This window comes from Cynocephalus volans, chromosome 6, assembly GCF_027409185.1.
Source record: "Cynocephalus volans isolate mCynVol1 chromosome 6, mCynVol1.pri, whole genome shotgun sequence".
In the NCBI taxonomy this organism is placed as follows: Eukaryota; Metazoa; Chordata; class Mammalia; order Dermoptera; family Cynocephalidae; genus Cynocephalus; species Cynocephalus volans.
Genome location: NC_084465.1, coordinates 9,465,527 through 9,484,421, shown reverse-complemented (window position 1 = coordinate 9,484,421; position 18,895 = coordinate 9,465,527). Strand labels below are relative to the sequence as shown.

The window sequence follows — 18,895 nt, the reverse complement described above, 5'->3', positions numbered from 1 at the left end:
TGACAGTAGATGCATTTTAAATTGGATGTTTAAACTTAATGTCATTATGCTTAAGAATATAAATTTGCTAAAAAAAAAAGGAAAAATAAATTATTTGGGCACAGTTTGTTCTATAGCTTGGAAAATTGAAAGATTACTATCAATTATTTAAGAAATGTATTCTAAATGGCACAAATTAGGAATACCATTGAAATTATGAGAAAATAGGTGCACAGAAATGTGTCACCAAATGCCAGGGAAAAAAATACCTTTACTATGTAGTAATCAATTAATCACTAACTAAATTCATACTAACTAAAATTGTTGTATGTACCTGATAGGCATCTGAAGTCAGCATGTGGGAAAAAAAGCAGAAGAGCTTAGATATCCCTTCCTGAGGGATAGAAGGAGGCCTGCGCTGGTCAGACCAGAAGGAAAGGTTTGGAATCCTGGATGAGATTTATAAACCATGGCTCAGACTCTTCGATACCAAGTGGAGTCCCAGGAATAGATGTGGAAACTAGGCCATGTGCCCCTCCCCAAATCTCAGGCTTTTCTCTGGGAACTAGAAGACTTCAGTTTGGGGAAGGGTAGAGAAGGAAGAAAATCCTAAGTGATTTCTTCTGACTTCTCCCATCTTAAAGATTTAAGATCTTTAAAAGATTTACTTGCAGGTCCATCCTACCTGTAATAATAACACTTAGCATTAAGCAGTTAGTGTATGCTGAAGACTGTGCTGAGCATGTTTTGTGACTTAGGAGCTGCTCCCACTAAGCTTTCTGCTTCTTGGAAATGTCTCACATTGGACAGAAGTCTGTCTTATGCTCTTCTGGTTGAAGGTATTACATCATCGTCAGATAGAGACTACTGAAATTAGAGTGTCTCTTATTTGATATGTTAATGAAAGGCTACCTGGGCACCTGCTGTAGAAAGTAGGTCACTACCAACAAGGCACCCAAAAGATGCAGAAGGGAAGAATTAGGGATGCTGAAGGCACACATAGCCGATTGAGCAAGTTTGCCTGGAGTTAGCTCTTCAGTGGCCCCTTTGTATGTGTTATGTGTGTAGGTGACTTTGCCCTTTTTGGGTTTTTTAATGTCTGCAGTTTAGCTGGGGTTTTACTGCTGAAGCATATCATGCGTGCGATCACTTTCGACATTATGAAGCTTTGTATGTTTGCTTTGGTCACTATTATCTTTATAATAAAGGAGCTGTGCTTTATCATTCCACCTGTTACTGCATTTTAAAGATTTTTATTTGTTTAGGCCAATATTTGCCCATCTGTGCTCTGTGACATGTAAGATATGGGAATGGGAGGGAAGATCTGTGAATAAACAGATTTATGAAATGCTGGGTTGCATATTGAAGGGTCTTTAATCTGTTAATGTGCATTGCCTCCCTTATAGGGGGCTATATTTTATGGGGGGCTGTGCGTGATTGTGTGTATATATATGTATATATATGTGCACATATATGTGCACACACATGTGCATCCTTAATTTAATAATAGCCTGTGAAGGAAGAAAACCTCTTTACAATATTAAAGAGCATGTTTTGTAGAACACACTGGTTTTAAAATCACAGAATATGGAAAATTATGTGCCTTAGAGATTTGGTATGTAGTAAATTGATGTATTCATTTTTTTCTGTCTTTGGTGGAGCACTGATAGCATCTGGAAATGCTAGTTCTTTGGAGCACAGTGTAGGAAGTGCCCTAGAGAGGGCAGGATTGTAATGAATACAGTTATAGGTTTAATTGTCTAGAAGTGATTTTTGCTTCAAAGTATCTTTAAAAAAATAAACAAATAAGCATATGAATCAGCATTCATCTATAATTATTACTGAGAAACAGTAACAAAATCAAAGCCTGTATAATTTACATTTTATCAATGGTGTCTTATATTGAGAACACCTCTTGAACCTGGAAAATATTGATTTTGTAACATTAACTGCAAAGATATTTAGAATTCTTTTTTACTTTAAAAGTCTAAAACTTCCTGAGTTTTAAAAGCACCTCAATACTTCTTCACATCTCCTTTTTAAGGTTCCCTTAGATTCTTTATTATATGGTTCTTCCGCATTTCTAATTCAGTGGTTTCCAGAGCGTAAACGCTATTCACATGATGTGTTAGGTCAAATTAGTTTGTTCTATTTTCTAGAGCATTTTGTCATCTCTGAGGAGGGGATGTAATATGCACCCATTTTCCAGACTTCTGGACCAGGTGCTGTAGGGAAAATATAGGAAAATGGTCAGGGTTCCCTCAGATGTTCGGAATCTTGCCAAACATTTGATGTAAATGCGCGTGTGCACCCAGGTGTTCCTTGGTTATTGTCTAATGTAATTGCATGTGAGTGCCCATGTGTCCTGAGTTATCGGACTTAAGTATAAAGGACGAGTGGCTCTGATCCATGGTGCCTCCCTCTCCCAAGACGTGGGGTGAGGGAGGGGCTATGGGAGGCTGCTACTGCTGAGGACTGAACTCGAATCATCTGCCAGAGGCTCCCGGGATATTTCCCAGTTACCTAGTTTGTGGACCTGCGTGTGAGAGGTCTGGTGACCCAGCCTGGCATGTGAGGAGTCTGTGACCAAGTCTCTACAACGGGTTTGTTGAATCTGTGGTCCCTAGCCCTAGTAATACAGGTACCATTCTTTTTTTCTTGAATGATCTTTTGGCCTTAGGTTCCTTGAAAAATACTTGTTGTTCTGGTAGTATCTTCTTACTTCTCATGAGCATTCAAGAGATATCTCTCTAACTTGATCCTCTGTTTAGTTTGTTTTGTGTTGGGGTTTTTCAGTTTAATTTAATTTAAGCAATTCTCAGCAACTTCAGCTGAGCTTTTTTCAGTCCAGTTAACGGCCTTCAGGACTTTTCCATTTAGCTAACCTGCCCTTACTTCCATCTCTGCTTGCCCCAAACTGATCTCTCTTCTTGCTCCCTAAACTATATCTAACTTCTCTATTTCTAGCGTTATATCTAGGGCACGGGCTTAAAACTCTAATTTTTCTCTTGTCTGTATTCAGTAAGCTACCAAATCTCATTACTTCTTCCTTCAAAATGTCCTTTATTCAAATTTTCCTTTTTGGTCCAGCTGTCACCACTTCATTCTGCCTTTATAGCCTCGTAGTGGTGCAGGGCATCACCTGCTCTGGTATTCAGGATTTGTCATGGCTCCCTGGACTATAGACACCTCCCTTGTCATGGCAGTTATTCAAGCTATCAAGATTTGATAGAGGGGGCTCTGTTCTTTCTCAACCCTTACTACAACAGCCCTATCTTATCTCCATAAGCTTTAAAATAATACCAAAAGTCTAGCTATATGACTTTAAAAAAAAAAAAAAAAACTAGCTCTGCTACACTTTTCACTTGAAAGTAGCTGGGTATTGGTTCTGGGTATTTGTCTTTATCCCAGTTCTTCAAACTGGGCGTATGATTTCTAATAATAACATTTAACAAAATTTTAATAAAGCAGCCAATTTGTGGAAGTTCTGCTGAGATTTTTATCATAATAAATTATAAATGTTGATATTTTCTTAGAAGGCTGGTTTATGGGGAACTGTGATTTAAAAATTCAGATTATAACCAACAAACTATATTATACTAAAGTTTTGTTTTGAATGTGTTAATATGTAAGATGAATGTCCATATTGCTTTTTATGGTACATATGTAGGTGAGTGTATGTATAACTGGGGGAATAGATTCCCTTAACAGTTGTAGGAAAAGTGATTTTAAAAAATATTGTAACAACTCCCTTGGAGTTGCATCCAGTGAATGCAACTGCAGCACTACATTAAAAAGATTTTCCCCCCCACATGCAGAGGAGGATTAGTTTGTTTTATTGACAATCTAGACTGAAGTGAGTATAAGCACATACTCTGTGTGTGTGTGATCTGAAAAAAATTAGTCCTAACATGGGCTTCTCTGTTTCATTGCATTTACATTTTTCAGAAGTTGATTGATTTGCAGTGTTTTGATATGAAAATTTTATTTTAGAAAATTGAATCACATTTGTGAAGCCCAAGTTCTCTAGTATGCAAGTTCTTAATGATATAGAACTATGGGGAAAATCTGGATTATATGATTTTTAGTGCTCTCTTTAAAAATTTTAACTATACAAGACTATTTGATAAAGTTTGTGGAAAAATAGAATTAAAAGAATAATATGAGTCTTTCTGCAAACTTTTTGAAGTACCCTTATATTTGCAACTGAAAACATGGACTGATGGTTTTTGAAATAAGCTACTTGAAGCATAAGATTGAAAACCTTGCTTGAGAAAATACACAAGTTACTGAAGTAAATTATGTGAAATTAAGAATACTGATGGACTTTTTTTTTTTTAAGGCTTCCCACACTAAACTTGAGGTCAACAGTGAGTACTATGGTACTGTCCCAGTCACAACTAATGTAGTGATAGAAATCAGTAGCAGTCTTAACAAGTAGGATGTTCTTTGTGCTTATTTACAATATGGATTTTTAGAGCATAGTGTTTTAACACCAGGGTCAAGGGTTCAGGTCCTCATACTGGCCAGCTGGCCACTCCCCCCCCCCCCCCCCCCCGTCCAATATAGATTTTAATTATTGGAGAGATGCAAAATGAGCTGCTTTTGTGTCTCTTCTGCCCCTAAACAATAACATAAAAAACCACCACTCTCATAGTGACAAATAAAAACAAGTTGTGTAAACCATGAAGGAAATTCATTAGAAACGTTTGCAACTAAAAAGAAAGGCACATCTTGACTAGGGGCAGTTCAATAAAAAACATGAGCAAGTATAAAATGCTAGAGGCTTGCTTCTGTTTCAGAATCATCTTCTAAGGGGAAGTTGATGCTACAGGTTTTACCAAATTTTCTCTTTTGTTATAGAATGGCCAGATAGTTTTGAATCACAGTGTGATGTAAGATTAAAAAAGAAAAAAGTGCCTCACATCTCCAAAAGAACACCCTCTTTTATTGAAGGTATATCAAAAGGCAAATTTTCATGAGCTCAGAAGACATACTCACATAATTGATTGAGAGACTGTATTTAGCCTAATTATCCTTGATTGATTGACAGTCCAGGTTTAAGTGCACACTTTCATGTATATATGGGAATATTTCAAAAAGTTTGTGGGAAAACGGAATTAAAAGATAATACTAATCTTTCTGTGAACTTTTTGAAGTACCCTCATGTGTCTTCTCACACCCTTTCCCCATTATTTATAATGTCTGAAAATACTAAATTTCAAAGTCTTTGTTGTAGCTAGCAAGGAAATTTTCAACAAGATGCTTTTTAGCAAATGCTACACTGCACACGGGATCGGGGTGCAGATCTGACAGGTGGAACCGCAGGTGCAGGAGGTGACATCAAGCTCACTGTGAACCCTGAGTGCTTTGGGGATCATTGCCCATGTGTCAGGAGTATCTCGCCTGAGAGAGGGTGTGCTTGCCTTTTATCTGTTCCTTCAGTAGGGTAGATAAAATGGTAAGTTGTCTTCAAAACAAAAAACAAAATCTTCAATCAAAGAGAGTGGTAGGACTGTTTATCTTTTTGAACCAATTTGCAGTGAGATAGATGGGAAGTGTGTTTGAAAGTTTGCTAAGCTAGGGAAAGTTACTGATCAGAATTTCTGAACCCAGGGTTCAATTATTTATCTTGGTGGGGAAAAAGTAATGAAAAGGGGTTTACTTATTGAAAACCCTGATAAGGTGATGAACAGCTTCATGTTCGCCTAGTGATGTGATAGCTTTCAAAATCTGCTTATTGAACAGGTAGTTTTTCAAGGCTTAGCTCTTGCCAAATCCAGGGCAAACGTGGATTTCACCACATATGAGGGAAATTTGAAATTAGTTGAATAGGGCCATGGGAACTATGAGTTGAAACTGAGCTCATTTAAATGGGAGTTACAGGGGCTGGCCATTTAGCTCACTTGGGAGAGCATGGTCCTGGTAACACCAAGGTCACTGGTTCAGATCCCCATTACTGGCCAGCCACCAACAGCAGGAAACAAAATAGGAGTTATAGCATTCGTGGTAGAACAAGAGTATCCTTCTCTGTAGTGGTCCTTGGCTGGCCATGAGTGTGTCCCCTTGCCTGGAATACACGTCTGTATGTCCACCCTCAACTCCCCCCTCAGTGGCCTCCAGGTGTTTTCCTACTCCCCCAGCCTCTGGGTCACTCAGCAGAATGCAGAAAGTCTTGCTGTTCATGTCGGCAGACGTGCTGGTCTGGGTTCTGAACATACTGTGTGGTGCCGAGGCAGAAGAAAAGGTTCTCGGATGCTGATGAGCAGTGAAAGCTCCTCTGCAGCGGCTTTTCCAGAATTGGTGGATTCAGTACAACAGCATCTCACCACACACTAGTGAGATAGGTAGGAAACACTTTCAAGCTGGTATTTTAAAGCATTCTGTTGAAACAAACATGTATTTCATGGCAGAATGAAAGGTACGCATGAATTTTAAGATAGGATATTTTAAAGAAAATTTGAACCTTTAGCAACTGCGTCAAGCTGGATCCCCAGGTCCTCAGAGTACAGAGACTCCCCGCTACCACTGATAGGTCCGTTTTGGTGGGAATTTTGGGGAAGTGCTGTCTCTGATGTCATCAGTTATCAAAGGTATTATGAAAATTTCAGGCAACATTATTGTACTTCATTTTGACAAAAATAAGCATGCCTGGTTTGACATTTTCTTCAAGAAATTTTTGCTTTTTAATTTAAGTAACTGTTAGGAATTTCAAGGATATCAAAAACCTTTATAGTAGTGATAACATGAATAGTAGCAAGTGCTTACTGTGTGTTGGGGACTCTTCTAAGCATTTTATTTCCATGCCTCATTTATTTGTCACAACCAGCCTATACACTACTGTTACTATCCCCATTACAGATAATGAAAAATAGGCACAGAAACTAAGGAACCCACCCAAACTCACACTGCTGGTGAGTTGTGGAGCCAGAATTTTGAAGTTCTGCAAGCGTCCATTCACATTTATATTCGTACATTAGCTGTTTGAAATTGTCTTCTCAATAATATTGATTAGTGACTCAAGTCGTTTCTGTAGTAAGAAACACCTTTTATAGAATAAGCCAGCACACTCAGACATAACTTTAAAAAAGATTCTCTTAGTAATATTTACCTTCTTATGTCCTATGAGCTTTTTTTCGATGTAACTTTTTTTAAAAAGCTGCCATTTCATACATTGACTTCATGATCTACATAGTAGTGGATTGCAGCCCTCAGTTTGAAAAACATACGTGCTGTAGATGGTCATGATCGAATGTAATAGTGTTTTTCTTTGTTTTAAAGTGAATAAACATACTTGGAAATAAAATACATGCAAGTACCAAGGTCATTGAATAAAAGCATTGTTCGGAAACTGAGACCTGAAATTCAGTTCTTAGTAGTTAAAAGTAGTTCATTTGGACAAACTGGTCAGTCTGTTAAATATGATTATGGTTTTCTATAAGTTTTCAAGTTTTCTTATGCAGTTTATAGCGATGATGCTTATGGCACCCTAATTGGAAGTCATGTCATGATTAAAGTGAAAAGAATACAGATATTGATTGAAGTAAGATTCACTTATGAATTGAACAGTATTTAGGGTGTTGAGTGTTCGTGTATGGATCTTTAGCAATTTAAAAGAACCCTCTCCAATTAACTTGTTCGGGTACCAGGTCTGAGAGACCAAAAATTGTTTCCTAATTCCTAAGGTGTGTTCATAGGAGAACATTCTATACTTAATGACATCTGAGCTTTCTCATAATTATAAAACTGTGTGTGGGTGTGTTTTGGGGGGAATATATTAAATTAGCATATGTATACAGTTAACCCTCCGTATCCGAGAGTTCCACATCTGCAGAGTCAACCAACTTTGGATAGAAAATACTTGGGGGAAAAAAAAACACTAAAAAATAACGATGCAACAATTAAAACAAACAAACAAAAATGTTAATGCGGTATAACGACTATTTACATAACATTTACATTGTGTTAGATATTATAAGTAACCTAGAGATGATTTAAAGGATATGGGATGATGTGCCTAGGTTAATGTCCATTTATGTCAGGAACTTGAGTATCTGTGGATTTTGGTATCTGAAGGGGTCCTGGAACCAGTCCCCCAAGGATACCGAGGGATGACTGTATTTATACTGTTGTACGATTACAAGGACACAGATTGATCACAATGAGTAGACTGCTATATTTATTCACTTAGTAGAAGTTTAAGGGTCTACTAATTTAAAGCTCTTGCTAGTTCTTAGGAAGTGGGAGACGGCATAGAGATAACTAAACCATGAAGGGTGGGACACATCTGCTCTTGTCCTACCCCAGAACGGTGGGTCTTGGCCTTGTTTCTCAAATTTTTAAGACCATCAGTTTTATAGTTTTTATGGCTTGTTTGAATAATTATATTTCTCAAATTTTATATGTAATGTAAATGTAGAGTAACAGAAAATAAAATGGCATGTAATTAACCATTTTTAGTAGTTCCGTATGCCAGTGGGTTGAGTGGGATTTTGGATGTGTTTGTTTTTTGAAGTATCACCAGAGATTCAGGTGTGTCCACAAACTATTTGGAGTAATTAATTTACCAGTATTTCTGGAGCACCTGTCACATGCCAAGGCACTGTATTCAGTGCTGAGGATTCAACTCTGAAGAAGGTGCCTGACCTCCAGGGACAAAACAGGAGTCCACAGATCAGAAGTATTGCTTCCATTAAACCTCAAGGTCATAGTGAGATTTTTACTTTGCAAATAATAACCTTTAATTATTGATATCTTTTCCATTTTTTAAAGTAACAGGTATAAATGTAAAATCTATTTACTAAAACATTCATTATTCAAATAGCAGTAATTAGCAAAGAGCCTAATTTTGAATTAAGGAAAACAAGCAAACAGAATTTAAGATTAGATACTAGTTTTCTGTTTACTCATGTTTTTTACATTATGAAATACAAGTATATTTCATGAGGGAAATATAAAAATCAAAAGTGAGACTTTCATTTTTAAGGCAAGTTTTGCAAATACTACGTGAATAGTGTTCAACATACTAAAAACATTCTTGTATTTAATGGTTTTAATCACTTTCTGATTAAAATCATGTGAATTAGGTGGGTCTTTGAGGATCATCGACCACTCATTTTTTAGAAGAGAGAGATGCATAGAAGTCGGCATTTTTCTGTGGTATATATCATGTAATCTTTTATAGCAGTTCTGAGAAGTTGGTATTTTGGTGCTTTAATTCCCACCCCCCAGCTTTATTAGGGTATAGTTAACAAGTAAAACTTACATGTATTTACTGTGTACACGATGTTTTGATATATGTATACCTTGTGAAATGATTAAATCCTCATCGCTGTTATTAGTTATTTTTTTGTGTGGTGAACTTTTAAGATATACTCTTAGCAATTTTCTTGTTTTTCAATTTAGTTTTGTTTTTAAGCAGTTTTCAAGTATATAGTACATTATCATTAACTCTGGTCACCATGCTATACAGTAGTTTTCTACCAAATGCTGCCTTCTAAGAGAAACTGGGTAGTCGTGCTCGCTGGTTTGGGATTCTCTGTATTTGTTTCTTCTCTGTAGTGATTGGCATAGATTTTTCTAGAGGCGATCTGGTGGTGAGCTGAGTTGGGGGTCATCTTGATGAGGTTGTCAGAGGGACTCATTTTAGAGGACAGGAGAAGCATGAACACACTTAGGTAGAATATGGTCAATTTTATACCAGACTTTGAGTTCAGAGTTGCATCCATTCAACTGAATGACATGCACAAAAAATTTGTGAGACTGCTGCTGTAAATAATTATCATTGGTTGGATATTATTTTTTAATAATGTGTGTAGTTTGTCTTGGAAGTTGAAGCATAATAGTTATACATTCGTTTGTAAGTTTATAATAGTTATGCTTGTATAATGGCTTTAGCATTTAAAAGGAAAGTTTGTCTCACTCATACTGTCATTGCATAATGGTAATTGGGGTAATAAGTCATCACATTCTCTTAGCTACTCCTGGGATCCTGCTGTGACACCAGATATAAGGAGTGACAGGTATCTGTTGATTTCTACTAGCAACAGAGTCTACCATCGTCTTCTCACCATCATTTTGAGTGGGTCGTTTCCATTTCCACTTGGCTGCAGTCTGGTTTGTCTCTTTCTACTCTGCTGGAGCTACATTCTTGAAGGCCACCAGTCTCTGACTTTTTACAGTCAGTGACTTGTTTGTAATAGACCTTTTCCTTAATTTATCTTCAGTTTTTGACATGTTGGACGAGAAGTTTCATGAACTGTCCTCCCTTGGCTTCTGTTTTCTGGCCTCCTGGTTCTCCTACCTGTACACAGTAGTATTCTCCCTTATCTGTTATTTTGCTTTCTGAAGTTTCAGTTATCTGCAGTATAGTATAGTACGGTATTTAAAGAGAGAGACCACATTCATGTAACTTTTTTTTTTTTTTTTTTTTTTGGTGGCTGGCTAGTACGGGTATCTGAACCCATGAGCTTGGTGTTATAAGGCTGAGCTCTAACCAACTGAGCTAACCAGCCAGTCCTACATTCACATAACTTTTAATACAATATATTGTCATAATTGTTCTATTTTATTATTATTATCAATCTCTTACGGTGCCTAATTTATAAATTAAACTTTTCCTAAATATACATACCTATGGTAAAACATAGTATACGGGTATATGGGGTTCAGTATTATCTGCGGTTTCAGGCATCCACGGTGGTCTTGGAACACATTCCCTGCAGATGGAGGGGGCTGCTATATTCTCTGCCTCTTGCAAGCATTCTCTCTTTTTTCTTAGAGGGTGGGAGGCAGGGGACTCACTGTCCCCATGTCCTGTCTCTAAATGTAAGCTTTAGTCCTCATCTCTGTTAAGTTCTTTGTGTTTTGAAGATTTTATCTGTGCTTATGCGAATTACTAAATTTATTTAGGTGTGATTTCCTTTGAACTTCAGTTCTATTTTTCAAACTGCCTGCTTGGACATTTTCATATGGGTGGTTTTTTTAAAAAATCACATTCAACATGTCTAAAATCGAGCTCTTTTATCTTCCCTCTAGATTCAGGCTTCTTCATATAACTTATCTTTTTCTCTTAATTCCAACTTTCTCGTATAGGGTTGTTTCTCTCAAACTCCCTTTACGCCTGAAGTTTTGTCAGCGTGAGAATTTTTAAATCGAGTGTTCCATTTAGTGATATAAAGAATTTTATATATACACATTTACGAATGTCTGGATGAACATCATTTAACCTATAAGTGCCATGAAATATTATACTTGTGAGTATATATTTATTTGCAGTTCTATTGTTGGCAGGTGATTAATGAAAGCAAAGAGTCTAATTGGTTGAGGTCCTACGGACCAAATATGGCTCCAAGATGTTTTTATAGCTTTTTCAGTGTAACTTTTTGCTTTTTTTAAATCATGAAAGATGTCAAAATGCAGTGAACCTGTCCACCCCTGAGAATTACACATAAACACATATTTACTTTCTATTGAAGACCTAATGAGTGGGTTTTATAACTACTTTAATTCCAAAGTATTGATGAGCATGAATGATACTAGCAGTAACTTTTGTGGAATAATGAAAAAATTTGTGCTTTATTGCTGACAAAGCCAGAGGCACTGCTAAAACTACTGTGGTTTCTTGCCTACATTCATAATTGAAGATATCATCAAATTTTAGTCAGAGGTTAGTGAAAATAATGGTGTAATATTCTCCCTGTCTTAAAAAAAAAAAAAAAAAGATGACTGGTAAGGGGATCTTAACCCTTGACTTGGTGTTGTCAGCACCACGCTCTCCCAAGAGAGCCACAGGATGGCCCTTCTCCCTGTCTTCATTCATGATCCCCTGAATTCCGTCCGTGGACCCCACTGAAGCCTGGTTTCCATCCATCTCCTCCACCGTTTCCTCTTCCCCAAGGGTAACCGTTTTTATTAGTTTTCAGTTTATCCCCCAATTTTTCTGTTTGAAAAGAAAAACAAATATACCTATGCTTATGTGTTAGTATTGACTCCCGTCCCCTCATACACCAAAGATACCCTGCTTTTTTCAGTTACTGTATCTGCCGAGAGACTACTGCATTATTTGTATGTGGACGTCCTCCACGTTCCTTTTGTTTTGTTTTGTTTTGTTTTGTCTTTTTTGTGACCAGCCGCACTGTGCTCAGCCAGTGAGCGCACCGCACTGGCCATCCCTATATAGGATCCGAACCCGCGCGGGAACTGCGCTCCCAGCGCCACACTCTCCCGAGTGCGCCATGGGGTCTGCCCCTCCACGTTCCTTTTTGTGATTGCACAGTACTCCGTTGTGTGGATGTGCCATCATTTAGTCCTCTTGTCTCCTGTTGATGGGTTTTGGGTTGATTTCCAGTCTTTTGCAATGACTAAACTTGAGTTTACAACTTCTTGAGGTTTTGGCTGGTTTATTTTGGGGATAGATTCCTCAAGTGGATTGCGGGGTCAAAGGGTAAATATATCTGTCATGTTATTAGATACAGCAAATTCCTATTTGTATCATTGAGCATTTCTATCAGCAATAGTTGAGTTGTTTTTAACTAACTTCCTTCCTTGCTTCTTCTTTTTCTTTCTCATTTGGTGACTTGCTGGTGCTTGAATTTTCAATGTATAGTATCTATCAAATTCTGGAATCCAGAGATCAGAGGTTTCAAAGTACAGATTTAAGAGACACCCTTCCCGCCCTTAATTCTTTTCTCACCTGTGCTACTCATATCAGGTCAGTTACCATAATTCCTGCTTTGTGTTGTCTTAAGCATCTGGCCTTTCTTTTTCCATTTAGCTCTTGGTCTAAAAGGAGCCGTTACTTCCATTCTGATAGCGTCCCTGTTCATGTCTCACCTTGCATTCTCTCTGCAAACTCTGCAGAGCCGTCAAATTAATGTTTCTAAAATCACATCAGTGATGTCACTTTCCTGCTCCGAAGCCTTCCAGAACTCTCTGTTACCTATGCAGAGTGAAGGCCTTGTGTCCTCTTCACAAACCCACCCATCCCGCTCTTACAGCTTCTTTCACAGCCCTTCACTCACCCGCCTGTGATCTTTCTGCTTCATGCTCTTCTCCCCTTGTTCAACATCCTCCCTGTCTCTCCATTGCTGTTCAAATCTTATTCGTCCTTTGAGAAACAGTTCAAAGCTCACATTGTAAAGCCTCCTCTATCACTGTAGCCTGGAATGACTTCTTTCCCCTCTCAACTTGTATTGCTGTTTTTGTCTGTCATTTTAATATGGCAGTAATTCACAGATGCCATATGACATCTCTTGTAGTATCTTCAGGCAAACCTTTTATATGTTCACCTGTTGATGTATTGTTGTAGGAGAGAATAAGCCCCTCTATTGGTAATGTCTTCCATAACACTTCTTAAAGCTTTCTTTCTGGTGGAATACTCAATAATACTGCTTTTAGTGCTTGTGCTAAGACCTATATGTATGTACACAGAACCTGTGTCTTGTAGAGATGCATTCCTTACTGTGAATGGACTGAACTTGACCCATAAAGATTTATAGCTAGCATACTTTAACTCTGGTCTTTTTTCTTAAGAGCTTTATTGACGTATAAGTCACGTAGCATAAAATGCACTTTTTAAATGTATAGTTGTTATGTATATATAAATATACATAAATGTATAAATGATTTTTGGTAAAGCTACAGTTATGCAACCATCACTGCAACCCAATTTTAGAACATTTCCATCACCCCAAAAAGATTCTTTGTGCTCATTTGCACAGTCACTCTCCTTTCCCACGCCCAACCCCCAGCAACCACTAATCCACTTTCCGTCTCTCTAGATTTGCTTCTCTGGACTTTTCATAAAATAAATGGAATCTTGTGGTATGTGGTCTTTTGCATCTGACATTCTCATAGTGTAATGTTTTGAGGTCCATCTGTGCTGCATCAGTGCTTCTTTTTTTATTGCCAAATAGTAGTCTATATGACCATATCACATTTTTCTTATCAATTCACCTGTTAATGGACATTTGCATTGTTCCACTATTTGGCCGTTATAAATAATGTGGTATGAACATGGATATACACATCTTGGGTAGATGTATGTCTTCTTGTTCTTTAGGTAGATACCTAATAGTGGAGTTGATGTGTCATATGGTAAATGTATGTTAACTGAATCTAGTCTTTTAATACCCTAAATGTTTAATTACTAGCTTGGAATAAAGATATAAATAAGGCAGTGCAAGCATTTATGATACATTCAGGTCTTGAGAGTTTGACTTTGAATTAGTTGTTTGAGGAGTAGAACCCATTTTCTATTTGGGCATGTGTTTGTGTTCCTTCGCTGACTATGTAGCCATTGACTTAAAGGTTTAAAACCTTGAGTAGAGACAAAACTTAGCTAAAGTCTCTAGAAAGCCATCTATTAGGATGTTAGTTGAAATTTTTTATATTCTTGGCAATTGTAATTGTTTGGAAGTTCCCTTAGTTTTAAATTGGAAGGGGGTTAATAAATTTAAATCTTATAAGTAAGTGTGAATTTTGCAAGCCTGTAATTTAGGTAATGAAGTCACCTAGTTAAAGTAGTAAATGTCTTTCTTGGTAGGGGTACAAATAGAACTCTAATTATTGAATGCACAAATTATTCTTTATTTACAAGATATTAGCCCTTGTCCTGGCCCTTTAAGTTAATTCCTTCTTGATTAAAAAATGGTGAAAATTAAAAATAACAGTCAAATACTAATCAGTGAAGACTACAAAATAGAAAGTTTTAAATAGTTTTGGGAATGGAAGTATAAAAAAAAGTCAAGTTCAGGAATTTGCTAGCTCTTCCCTGACCTGTTCACTCACAGCAGTTGGAACTTGTCATTACAGGTTCACATCATGAAGCCTCACCCGTCTTTTTGCATGCGTTCTTTGGAAGCCAGGTTGTGATCTCAAATTGAAGGATAATTCTTGGTAGCACACTATTTATGGAAATGGAATAAGAAACTCCCACCTTCCTAAGGAACAGCAGGGGGTAGGTGATGGGAAGAACGTGGGCTTTGGAATCCAAACGTTTGGATCAGAATCCTTGCAGCTTATTAGCAGAGTGAGTTTGGGCTAATTATTTAACATCTCCAAGTCTGAGTTTCCTTATTTGCGACATGTAGATTGTACCATGCAGAGAATACAGTTATTGTAAGGATTAAATGAGATAAAGTATTAAAGCTCCTATTGGCGCAGAGTCTAGCATACTAGCCTACAGTAAATATTAGTTCCTTTTAGCATAGTTAATAAACTGACATGGAACAGTCTACTTGATGGACACAGTCTGGGGGTGGCCAGGGGTGTGGGGTAAATAAAAAGAAGAATGTAGAACACAGTGATGGCAGTGTGAGAATGAGTGTCTGTTTTTATTTTAGGAATTTACTGGGGCAGCAGTGTGGAGGATGGATTGGAGGGCACTAGATTGGTGACAGTGAAACCAGTGAAGACCCTTTAGTTAGTGATCCAGGTGAGAGATGATGCCAGACTCTAGTAGTTGTAGAGGGTATAGAGAGAAATGGGTGGATTTTAGAGAATAGGAAGACAGGTAGCATCAGATGTGTGGGCACTTAGAGGAGAAGGTGGTGCTGTCCTAACTTCTGGCTAGGATTTTGAGTCGGGTAACTGAGGCATCTGTTAACTAAGGTGGGAAGAGAGGCAGAGAGAGGAGTTCAGTTTTGGACGTGTGTGAGTGTGTAGGCTTTGGAAGATCCAGGGGAAAGGAGGAAGGAAGGGATGGGTTAAGGAGCAGCTTGGAGTTATCGGTGCTCAGAGGGTCTTGGTGGCTGAGGTGGTTCAGGTAAAGTAGAAGGTGCCACAACAACACCTGTTGCTGGCTGCCATTTTTTCCTCCAAATTATGGAAAAGAGTCTGTCAAAGTATATTATTAAAATCCTTAAGAGAGGGCCAACCCCGTGGCTCACTCGGGAGAGTGCGGCGCTGGGAGCGCAGCAGCGCTCCCACCACGGGTTCGGATCCTATATAGGGATGGCCGGTTCACTCACTGGCTGAGCGCGGTCACAAAAAAAAAAAAAAAAGGACAAAAAAAAATCCTTAACAGAACTTTTTGTAAACATTACAGCCCGAAGCTTCTGTTTTCTTGTGGGGCAGTTCACCTAGTCTCAGCTATACATGTCAAACCCAAGTTGGTGGTATCAGCCCCTTTTTCAGGCATTGGATTATTTAGAACTTGTATTAGTCCATTTCTGTTGCTTATAACAAAATACCTGGAACTGGATAATTTAGAAAGAAAACAAGATATACTGCTTGCAGTTTCAGAGGCTAGGAAGTCCAAAGTCCAGGGAACAGAGCTGGTGAATGTCTTGATGGTGGTGACAGTGATGGCAAGGTATCATATTGTGAAAAGGGCGGAGCAGAGAGAGAGAGACAGACTCTCCTCTCTTAAAGGCCTCAGAACCACGGCCTTGATCACCATTTTCAATCCATTCACTATGGCACGGTCCTGCGATCCAACCACCTCTCCAAGGCTCCACCTTCCAATCACTGCAATAGGATTTCCCACCCTCCCAACATTCACAGTGGGGACCAAGTTTCCAGTCACAAAACTTGGGGGACAAAATTCAAGCTTTAGTGAGCTTTGGGGAGACATAATTCAACCCACTACAGAACTTAAATGGAATTTAAGAATTTCTCCGCTTGGGAGCCTTCCAGTCTCAGTTCTAAATGGTGCTGAGTACCCTTTTAACCTGCTAAATAGTTTTCTTAGTATGTATCAAATAGATCGTTATAAAACACAACATGTTCCGCATATAAGAAACAAACATACTACTACCAGCGAACTCCACTAACAGATAGAAATTTCTAGTACTCTGGGAGCTCCTTGTGTGCTTCTTTCCAATCCATCCCTGTCCCTCAACTGTATCTTCAATTGCTTCCCCCCCCCCATGCGTTTACTTTCTTTTTTTTTTTTACTTCATATGTTATATCAGTTTGCTGAGGTTTTTGTTAGCTTTTTATTATGGAAGATAGAAACTACAGTGTACTGCTTTTTTTTTTTCCTGCAGTATTTTAAAATAAATCCCAGCCATCATTATTTTATCCACAAAAGTATGCATCGCTAATAAAGTATGTTGTTTTTTTTTCCCCCTGAACATGGGGGCTAGTGCTTTAACCAAATATGTGTTGTGTGGGTCATTAGGGTGTCTTCCATTCTTGTCAGGGAGAGCACTAACCTCTGCTTTCATAGAAGGACTCTTTTAAAATTAATCTTATACATAAACATGGTATCATACTGTATGTATTCCACTGTCATTTTTTTTCACTTGGGACTCTTTCTGAAGTTCATCCGTGTTGTGTAGCTGAAGTCAACTCATTTTGTGTGCAGTCTTGTGTGTGACTGTCCTACAGCTTATTTGTGAAATCCTTTGGACCTGTGGGTTGTTCCCAGGCTTTTTTCTTCTCTTACAGACAGTGCAGTGAGTGTACTCGTGTATGTATGCAAGAGTTCCTCTAGGTCTAAATTGTTGTGCTATATATTTCATATCTTATGTACCACTGCAAGTAAAAACCAGGGTGCTATACGTACTCTTAACCAAGTGTTACAAAATAAGTAATACTCCACATCATTTATATTTTAGACTTGTGTTACTGAACTAGAAAACGTAAATTTAGCCTTGTTTTTTTTTTAATGGTTAATTTTAACTATATTTTCATTAATGCTAATATAGACTTTATTTTTAGAAGGTACTGCAGCATTTTAGGTCGGTGCTTTTTTTTTAATCTTTTTGCATTTTTAAAAAGCAATCAACCTAACCAAAGCAGTTATAGTCTTTTCTTAAAAAATCTTATTTCTTGCATTCCTGTTACAGCTTTCATTTGAACTATCTTGTTTTAACACTCCTCAAATTTGGCTTCTGCGACAGTATCTGCTGAATGTGTTTGGTCTTAATTTACAGAAATGAAGGCAATTATCAGGACTGCTGTATAGGCAAAAGTATGGTCTGGATTTTCGGAGTATTTGAGGTGCAATTGAGAGGACAAAATTCTCTTGTTAGCTTAAAGTTTGTGGGCTCCCCCTAGAAGTATAGTTATGTTCATTAAAGTCTTAAGAATTGATATTCTTCTCTGCTCTATATTTAGCAATTGTCAGGAGAGTAACACATTAGGAGAATCCACCAAGCTTAATTGATTACCCTATGTGGTGGAGAAATGCTTGGCCCTGTGGTCCCTGACTGTTGCACTTTGAGCTGATGTGCGCTTAGCTGCCTGGTATGTCCTTGGATGGAGACTCCCTCGCCCCCTCTCTGCAGTCCTAGTCCATGAATAGGAAACTCCTCCTTGCTCTTCTCACAATCCTTTATCCTCCTTGCTCTTCTTAAAGAATAGGGCTCCTTAAAGCCTTCTCCAAGTGTGGCTGTTCCCGCTCCCCCACGTCCCACAGCCTCCAGCTGAAGGCTGGTCAGCGTCCCCTTTCCCTGGCACGTTGACAGCCATAGCCCCAGAGCCTTTCTCTTTGGAGACTGGCTGCTGCTCTGCCTGTTTCCCCTCGCTGTAGTGGTTTTCAAAAATCAGTCAGACACTCTGGCACTGCCCCAAGTCTTCCTCTCTACTCCTCACACCCATTATCTTAGGTGACTCAGCCTCCATATGGACACCCAGTGCCTTGGGCTCACATTTCCTTGAGCTCTGTTTTGTTCCAGTCATTGCCACCCAGGCTGTTGCACCTTCAGAGTGGGCGATTCAGGTATCCCACTTCTTAACCTGCCCTCCTGTCCTGTCCTGCGTGCTCTTTCCCGAGGGGCAGAAAGAGAATGAGGGCATGTGAGCCTGCTGGGGCAACACATCCCATTTCAGCTTTTTTACTCCTTCACAGCCAAAATTCTTAGAGACAGTCTGCATTTTCTTTCCCTCTCAACCTATTCCAGTTTGATTTCTATTCTTAAAACCACACTGTAACTCTTTCCTTGCCAAGGTCACCAGTGACTTATAT

At 38.4% G+C, this 18,895-nt stretch overlaps 1 protein-coding gene and 1 non-coding gene across 4 annotated transcripts in view; one reads left to right on the top strand and one right to left on the bottom strand.

Moving 5' to 3' along the window:
- The window catches only part of CUL1 (cullin 1), a 91,461-nt gene that overhangs the window by 6,530 nt on the left and 66,036 nt on the right, over positions 1-18,895 (top strand). The gene's annotated exons all lie outside the window — the stretch shown is intronic.
- On the bottom strand, positions 17,029-17,157 carry LOC134381415 (U6atac minor spliceosomal RNA). The gene has a single exon (XR_010024003.1). It is a non-coding gene; the product is annotated as a U6atac minor spliceosomal RNA (small nuclear RNA).